This window comes from Mastigoproctus giganteus, chromosome 10 (assembly GCF_048544385.1).
Source record: "Mastigoproctus giganteus isolate SK-2022 chromosome 10, ASM4854438v1, whole genome shotgun sequence".
NCBI classification, from domain to species: Eukaryota; Metazoa; Arthropoda; class Arachnida; order Uropygi; family Thelyphonidae; genus Mastigoproctus; species Mastigoproctus giganteus.
Window position 1 is genome coordinate 15,956,081 of NC_143584.1, and position 10,232 is coordinate 15,966,312.

A 10,232-nucleotide genomic window follows, 5' to 3' on the forward strand; every position below is an offset into this window, starting at 1 on the left:
CCAAATCTACTATCAACTAAATAAACATTTTTCTAAAGTCCTTCTCTTCAAATCTACTATCAACTAAATAAACATTTTTCTAAAGTCCTTCTCTTCAAATCTAGCTTAAAATTATTATCTCGTACTTACATATTAACTTAGGGAATCACTCTTTACACTACCTTTTCTCAGTTCAGGGGCGACTCATCATCGACAGCATAGGGCATCATCAGGCTCCAACTGGAATTTTTCATCGGCAAAGTACTGCTGTTCATCTACAGGGATTCTCCTACGTTCAGGAACTCGCTCTTCTTTCCATACGGCTATTAAATAAGTTGCTCCGGCCTGCTTTTTGGGCGTCTGATCAGTTCGACGAAACTGGGAAGCATAATAGGATTATCAGGACTCTTCTTACTGCTTTATTAAGAAGCCTGGCTATGTAGCTCTTCCTTATCGTTCTATGGTGAGGCTTTTCGATCCTTTTTTACTCAGCTCCAGCATAGGTGTTTCCATCTTTCAAGGATTATCTCCTTCCTATTTCAACAACTCTTAAACAGCATCTCCCACAACTCATTACTCTGGCGATTCTCCCGGCACTTCTCGGGATTTCTTTCCAGCCGCACATCACTCAGGCATCTCCACGGGAACTCTCCAAACTTCCACACTGCCAAAACTCACAACTCTCTCAAAAAAAAAACCTCCCTCACTCCTTTCTTGCATCTGCCTTTTGTTTCAGCCGCTCATTCTATTTTGATCCAATCGTCGTTCGTTCTCCATCATCTCATTATTCTCATTCGCTCTCTCCCACTTCTTCCGTTTTTTCTTGGCCCTCCCTCTCCTGGGGTAACTTCCTGTTTACGAAATTTTCATCAACTTCGATGAACTACAGGGCGTCTAGAAATTTCTAGATATTTCCTTGTGATCATTCCCGATTCACTTACCGCCATTAGTCCACTCTGTTTCTTCTCTACCGCTCCTTGAAATTAGTAAGTGCTCAAGGAGTCGGTCTGTTTCAAATAGCGGCAGCCATTTCTACATAGTGTATATCGCATCCAGGGTTTTCTTCACCCTCCTAGTTCTTAAAATCTTCCTCTCCACAAGGGGGAGTCGGTTCCCTTGTTCTTTCCTTCCAAAGAGCTGCTCACTTTCTGTTTATGCGACCATGAACTGGCCTTGCGGTGCTCCCTTTGTACTAGTGTTCCAGTGCTCCCATTGTCTTGTGTACCATCCTGCTACCCCCCGTTGTTACGTTAATCCTCCCCTACTTGACTGTATGGTACAGAGCGATCGAAATCTGGTTGAAGATCATCCTATGTAAATAATATTATTTACTATTTACATCTTTTTTTTCTTGTTATGTTATAATATTTATAACATAACATTCGCTAGGATAAGTGTAAGAATTTTGTTCTTACAATTTTTTTTCTGTTAATTTTGTCAAGCAATACATAATTTTATGTATTTGCTCAAATTGTGGGGTAGAAAACTTTCGATAAAACGCATTGTGCGTATATTAAGCTGCCAAAAGTATTCGGACACACTTTACAATACTACGAACGAGATCTATGCAAAGCAGAAATAGGTTTTTTAAGAATTTTAATTAGTATATTATTGAGTTGTGACATCCACGAGTTTAAGCCTCTGAGTTTCCCGTCACTTGGGATTGTGCGTTTGGTCCGAAAGCGAACCAAATGAAGACCTTGCAGCAATTTACATTGCAGTTTCACATATATACAGGAGTGCACCCGCGGTTAACCCCAAATGGATGGCCCAAAGTTTATAGTTTTACCTCAGAGCCCAACCCATCTTCTTGGCCTAGGAGCATTTTCGCTTTTGTTTTCATAAAATTAATTAAATTATAATCGTTATAATATCTCTATTAATGTTTAAGGCTCTGAATGAATCAAGTAAGTTCAATGTCGATGGAATCCTTCCTCTTGCTCAGACCACGCGCATAATGGGGAATAAATTCAAATTGAGGAACGATGATTGCAGGATAGATGAGCGAACATTTGTCTTCCGCGAGTTGGAACAAACTTCCATCTGCTGTTCTAGCAGATAGTTTGAATAAATTCATGGATGAAGTAGAAAATTATTGGAGAGGATGGACAAGTGATGTGGGAGTTTTTATTTTTTGGCTGATGCTGTTTAAATTTGCACCACTTGCCATTTCCTTGGCCAGTAACAACAAAAATCTGGATGAAAGAAACATTTAGTTGCGTTATATCGGAGGCCAGAATCGTAAGAAGTTTACCTTGAAGAGAAAGAACTCCAGGTCTCTTTCAATATGTGCAATGTACGAGGAGGATGTACACTGGAAATACTAATACTTATGTTGGAAAATACAAAATTTAATTATCAATCCTTAAATATTATTTATTATTATTTATTTATTTTATTTTTTTAACAACACTTTCAAAACATTAGAGATGTTTCTTACGCGTCATGCCCTGTTTCCTTTTACACATTCCTTTATGTTATAAATTCAACTTTCTAATGCCATTTCCATTATGCCCCTGTCACAGTCAATTTAGTCGAAAGAACCACTCATATAGCCATTTTAGTACTGGAACAAATAGCAGGCAAATATTTTCTGGGTTAACTGCGTTAACTACTGGCGCCCTCTGGTAGTTGAGGTGGACACTGTAGCGTTGATGTGTCATATCACTTCCGGTCATGATTCGTTGAATCAGCTATGTTTACCTCTTTACGACTTGAGTCTGATAATTTTTTGAAGGCGCATTGATAAACTCTTTCTTATTTGTGTTTGTAAGAAAGTTAAGCTATTAAAAAAAATTCTAATTCCTCCTACTGAGTCATTATTTGTTAAAAATACGTTTACTTTGACACGCCCAATTGTAAACAAGTGAGTTCGCAAATATCTTGTTTGCGAATATTCTCAAAGGGGTCACATTGTCAGAGAGGCTGAAGTCCTTGTTTGTTTTCTGTATCGTTTAAAAACCTCAACTGTCAGTATTTAGGTTTAAATTAAGCTGTTTATTGTTGAAGCACTATTTTGTAATGAGTCGACAAACCCTGTTTACAAAATCCATCATTTGATACACGCACGCATATTTTATTTATACCACTGTATCCTGTAGACCTTACAAGAAAACATCAAACGCACTTCAACTCTATTTCTGGAGAATTCACTCGTAAAATAAAAATTTTGAAATGTTTGTTAATAGTAATTGCAAACATTTAATTCTTGGAGGTCAGTGCAATAAAACATTAAATGTTTTATTGCACTGACCTCCATTATGTTAAGACTAATTTTAAAACTGTGCATAAATTTAGTAATGCGTTTAATTTTTAAGTTTTAATTTAATAAGTTTTAATTCTTACATAAGTTTTAAGTTATTTTATAAGTCTTATAACAGAATTCATATTGATATCATCTAATACTTACAGTATCAATAGCAATTTCGTTCTCGTTCCAGAAATTTTAACCCTACAACCTTCAATATATCGTTTGCTTGTAGAAACTGCCACTAGAGGCGCATCGCACACATTACAAAAAAATATTTGTTTTCATTTTATAGTGAAATATTAATATTTTAATTAATAAAACTATGGAATTCATATTGGTTGGAAATTATTCAATTAATATAGCGGCTGAAAACGCTGATGAATGCAATTTAAATATTTTCTTATTGGATTTGTATGTTATTAAATTACAATAAAAGTGAAATTAAAAAAATAATAATAATAAGTCATTGTCGTCTTGCTCATCATAAAAATTATAATATCGTTTGCTAGTAGAAACTGACACTAGAGGCGCACCTCGCGAATTACAAAAAATGATTTTATTTTAGAATGAAATGCTTCTTTGATAAAAGTTACAGCAGTTACATTGGCTTGAAATTATTCAACAAATATAACTGCTGAAAACTGCGTCGAATGCAATTTAATATTCTTATTCCCCCCCCCCCCTTACTCCATTAGAAAAATTACGATAAGAATAAAAGGGAAAAATACAAACAATAACTCCTGTTATATAAATAGTCCAGTCTAGCTCACGTCAACACAAAAACATACAGCGTGGAGTTTTCTGCGTGTGCTGCGACTTGGCTCGATCTACAGAAATGACGTCACACAGTATTGCGCAACGTGTTGTAAGCTAGTAGCAATATTTGGTGGTTTCATGTGGGGGCTTGTTTGGTGTGCTGTGGGCTACATCCAAAAGCATTACTAACGTATGCAATTGGCGTCATTTTTGGACACCAATCCTTCAGTAATTCGATGACCTTTGTCTTTCGGCAACACTTTACAGCACGTTTAATTAAAAAAACCATTTTTAATTTAAAGCGTACTTTAAAATTCTATTATTGCGAAAAATATTCCAAATTTAGTATCATCAGGTAGTGTTAATTGCCATGAACTTCCCTTCAGAATTACATTTCCGTAAAAATTTAGCAATAAATGATGAATCTCTAGAAGAACTATGACAAATGCTTCTTGAAAGTTCTGCCAGAGGGAGGAAGAAGGCGTAACGTGTAAAAATCATCAGGACCACATTTTAGTTGATTTTCATTTTATTTATCAACTGTTTCCTGTACATGCTTAAATGATGTAATTTCCGTTTCTTTTTATATTATCTACACTTCTTATTACTGTATCGGCTGGTTTCCTCTGTTTTTGAGCAAAGCAGCAACAATACACGATTCTTTATTAGTCAACGTGGTAAGGTTTTCCAGCTATTTATGAAACTACAAAGGAGATATACATATATGATTACATCTGAGCAAACATCCTGTCAGAATTCATAACTGGTTTCTATATATGTTTACCCACCTGAGTGCCATCTTTTGAAATAGAAATTCAAAATAATATAATGAATATCCTCGGGGAATTTTATCTTTTATATTATTATTCTATAAACAGTATATTCCACACAACTACGATGTAACTCCATGGTTCTCATACGTCAATGTACACTAATGAAGTCTATATTAGACTTTATTAGTCTACAAAAATTTGAAAATGAACCAAAGTCAATGATCTGAATTTTTAAATACAAAAAAAAAACTGGATAGTGCACTCACAGCTACAGCTGTTGTTGTTATTTTTGGCGCAAGGGCTGCTCAGGCCATATTGCGCCTATACACAGCTACAGCAGGCGAAAGCCTTTAACCTTATTCAGATGATGTTATGTGTTTTCAAAATACGTAGTATGATAACAGGGTTGCCATCCGGTTGATACTGTAGCTTAGATCATGGATTTTCAGACAAAGTTCTACGGAACCTTAGCGTTGTCGGGGGTCACGTCATATTGATAAAATTTTACAATCTTTGTTTTTGTTTTTAATGAAAGGGGGCAGGAAGCGTAGAAAGAAGTCTGGGATGAGGATTTATGATATACATCAACAATATTTTTAATACGAGATATCAAATACCCAAAAATTCATAGCTGCCGAAAGCAGGGTTTTCAAAGTGTATTCCACAAAACAGTGGGGTTTTGAAAAGGGGCCCCACCCCGAAGGTTTCGCAACCGGTTATAATACACATTTATTCTCGAAAGCTTCCCATCTATTTGAGAATAAACACGAGTATATCTTTAATCTATTTTGGATTATTCTTACATAATTCTTACATAAGTTTTCTTGCATATTCTTACACGTGCACATATTTTTAAAGATCCTACGGTTGTGGCAGGAAAGCCTATACTGTATTTAATGTTTTTTATTGTAAAACCAGCAGGTTTCAGCCTTCAGTTAAATATTACACTGCACCCAATAGAAGTTAAATCAGTAGCATGGATAAGCGTATTTTATCTAATATCGTCAGCCTAACCACGAATAAAGCCAGAAAGAATTGTCTGCTTCAATTGAATTTTATGAGATAACTTCGAGAGGGGGCTGAAATACGTGATTTTCTTGTATTTTTTTTTAATCTTTTTTTATATAAAATATGCATGGAATATTTTGCATGCATTGCTGTTCTACTTCGTTGTCTAATTGACCTTTTCAATGGACTCAAAGCTCCTCTTGATAATGATATCGGCCTAAATAGCTCTGATAAGATATTTTATAGGTGTATTGAGGAGTTTTGTTTACTTTTCTTATCATCTGGAGCGATTTAATGCTTCTGTCCACTTGCTGAACACCTGTTATACGAACGTTAGATTGCTATCACGTTCTAGAAAGTCTAGGAATGAGGCGTTGTCATAAAATGATGATTATTTCCTCACTGAATCCCTTCAGCTTACACCTTCGACAATAAAAGCATTCTAATCTGTTCCATTATCAGCAATAGAATGTCTAAAATGTCTGAGTAATCGCCACTTCTAATTATATTAAAAAACTCAGCAAAAGAGGTAAACAAACACATTTACTCATAATTATGAGAACATCATTGGATTCAGAGTAGGTCCCTACAGTTTGGAGATATGCATGTGTTTGTTCTATTCAAAAAGGGTCTCAAAGGGCAACGTGAGTAAAATAAAATCAGAGAAGTTCACAAGACAGCGAATACAACAAACAGCACCGTATTCAGCAGTCACAGACTTGAACCCCGGTAACTCAAGGCACGTGTACTCGTGCACCCTCGTACCTCACCACTCGGCTACGGCGGCCGATTTTAATTACTGACATGTTAGTTTGATTCTGCTGCAGGGAAGATAATGAAGTCAATGGTTTATTGCAGAATCATCTTGACAGGAACCCAGCTATACAGAAATCACAGCAAGGATTTGTATCTGACCATTATGATTAACTAAGGTGACATAGTCATAAAGGAACTAGATGTAAATAATAATTTTGGCAGGATATATTTCGATTTCAGTACGGCTTTTGACACTGCTCTACACGAAAGAATGCTGTACAAATTGGAGCAGCGTGAGCATTAGGGGAAAGTTAATGTTATGGATAGAGGGATAATTGAGTGGCAGAAGGCGGGGATTGGTTATTAATGGGCACTGCTCGTTTTGGAATAATGATACCGTCAGGGTTAGTGCTGGCCCTTATTGTTTTCAATATTTATTAAACATATTGATGAAGGCATATCAAGTTTGATGTCTAAGTTCGCTGGTGACGGAAAAGTTGGGAAGGGAGGGTTAATGACAGAAATCAGGGTATGCTACTGCAATAAGACCTAGGCAGGTGGACTGAGAAGTGGTAACTAAGGTTTAACATTGAAAAGTGCAAGGTACTGCATATGGATAAGCAAAAATTTCATATTAGGACAACCCGAGAATTTCATTTACTCGTATTTATTGTAAGTGTCCACAAACTGCGTGTTTTCTAGTCGCTTTGCCTTTTTTGCTGGTGGAAAAACCCGAGTTTCGGAAGGAAAACCCTTGCCATTCTCCCCTGAGATCAACTGACTCAGCCGTGGAGTGAAAAAAAGCCTATTAAAATTCCTCCCGTCATTGAGTGGATTCGAACTGGGGCCATTCGTCCGGTGTGAAGAGGACGGTGAATGTGCTACTCGGGAAGACTGCATATGGGTAATCTACATAACGTACCACCCGTATGGAGACCCACTAAAAGTAGTATAGAACAAAAAAAAAAAAAAAAAAAAAAAAAGACCTGAGAGTAATTATTCCGCAGTATAATATAAATGCAGTGATAAATCGACATGTTGATTTGGAAGCCTCGTATTAAGGACGTGGATCTCTTGCGACAGGTGCAGAAAAGAGCCCCAAGAAATGAAGATGGTACGAGTAAAGTTGTGTCAAGGACACAACTTTACTCGTACCATCTTCATTTCTACAAATTGCAGGGATTGAAAACTAGATATCTGCGCGGAGAGCACATCGAAGTATATTTAAGGCTTTAAATGGATTGAGTAAACTAAATACTGATGGCATTCCTTACTCTTGTTCAAACTCGCATAAAGGGACATAAATTTAAAATGAAAAAGGATGCTTCCAGATGGATGTCGGAAAATTTGCTTTCATCGAAAAAGTGATTGAATAAGGATTATAGGGGGATGAACAGATGAGGGTGGGTAATTTTTTTTTTTTTTTTTGGCTGACGCTTAGAAGTTTGCTTCCTTACATCATTTGCTGCCACAAATACTTCAACTAACGCATGTGTCTATCTTTCAAGTTTGTCCACTTGATTGCAAAATCTGTACCAGAAAATAAACGGGCTCATTACTCTTACACAAGGATCCGGATTCGAATCCTGTTCAAGAAGACCACAACTTATTGACACTTTTGCATGAGGGTAGGAGTTTGTCCCTCCTAGGAGGTGGTGTACGATTTACCCTGTGTTTCATCCCTCAAGGAGATGAGTAATTCATGAATAATTCATAAAAACATCCTGATAGTCTCTGATGATGACTGACACACACACCCTGTATATTACCAAGCGTTCGCCACTTTTTAAAAATCTTTCTCGTACTTATAACTACATATCATCATGCATGTTGGATTCCTGAAGACACAAAATCACAGTTTGAAAAATAATATTGCCAACATGACACGTTTTTCTTTATTTTACTAATTCTGACAACTGAAATCCAGTTATCTTGATGTGGGGTGGGCTTCAGTAACTGAAAGTTCTTTGTTTTAAATTATTTAATATCAAGGTAGATAATACGGGCATTGGGAGGTCATGGTTTGATTCCCATTACAGACTAGAAGAATTTCTGAAGGTCTCTTCAATCATAGCTGTAGTTAGGCACTCTCAGGCGGAGAAAATGGGTTTTTCAGCCTGCATAAAATGCGAATCGTCCAGTCAACACATATTTGTACAAAAACAACATCAAGTGTTGCAATACGGCGTAGATTGCTGATGACTCAAAACCTACAGCAACGAGCACTGACGATGCCCAATATTTATTTATTTTTGGTAGTCACAAATTAACTGGGAGCCACAAATTACTTGTCGATTTGTCACAGTTAACAATGGACTATATAATTTTAAAGACAAAAAGCACCAAATTTAGATGAAATCTTGAGTTTCCCAGATGAGTACTTTTGGTAGCATTGCTTTTGGTAGCTTTGTTGGCTCGTACTGACAATATCATAGTAATAATATTCATCAATATCAGCTGACTTCTGGTATATTAAGCCTATCAAGGTACAAAAATTACGAGATGCCATTTAACAATATATGAAGTAGTTTCAAATCTTATTCCGATTTTGCTGTTCCATATCTTAACACATTGTTTTTTAGTTTCACGATAAATACTCAATTAATCCATGTGTCCTGAGCACCGGTTTCCCCTTTCTAAAAAGGTGTGTGGGGGGGGGGCTACAGAAATCTCACTTTACAGCTCACCCATTACCAGAATATCACGTGGTGAGGCTTTGGTAAACACTTGAGCACAGAACAAATGTTTTTAATCCCTGAGGTTATTGGATAATCTAACGTGCCAGGAATATAACGTCCATTACCTCTTTTGTTGACACCGTTCACAGCAATCTTGTTTTTTTTTTTTTAAAAAACAAACCATAAAAGTTGTTTTTTACAATGTTACAACGCAGTTAAAACTTCATTATTACATAAATTCCTCCAGGGTCAAAATACGAACTTTGGGACCAACCTTTGTTACGTTAGATAGTCCACTTTGGCGTGGTTTTCGCATTCCGGTGGGTACTTACGTGTCTTCGATTACTCATTTCATGCTCAAATCGACATCCCAGGACTAACTCCTCTCCCTTTAGCTACGGGAAATAAACGTCAGAAATCTCGACGAAGCCCCAGCTTGTACGCAGCATGCGCTCTCTTTCTTCGTACACGTCTCCGTCCCTTTGTTAGTACTGGATCGTTGCCAATCTAATGACGTCGACTTGTTCGAAAGCTGCAAAGAGTTAGAAACGTAGCTACTGTAAAGTTAGCTTCATTATGGCACTTGTTGAAATGGAATTATGGGAAGATGAAGATTCAGACTGGCTACTGATATTTTATTCATTTTATAAGTAAGATCGGCTTAGCCTGTGGGTTTCCTTGACATTTTTTTTGCGATTCGTGGCAAACCATTCTGGAGATGGCTTAAATGTACTTGTATTTGTTTGTGACGTATTTCCTGTTCTGTGCAGTTATTCTTCCTCGAATTTGTCTCATTCATGGTGTGCATATCGAACGAATAAACTACAACACGTTTTGCATCACGTAATGAAGCTGGCACGTTATTTCATATACAACAAAAGTTGCAGGTTCATGAAACATTATATACATCACACTCGCATAAACATCACATTATTAAATGTTCATGTTAACATTACATTTTCATGAAACATTAAATGAGTTAACATTATGTGTTCATGAAAAATTTAGCATTACATGTTAATGAACATTCTG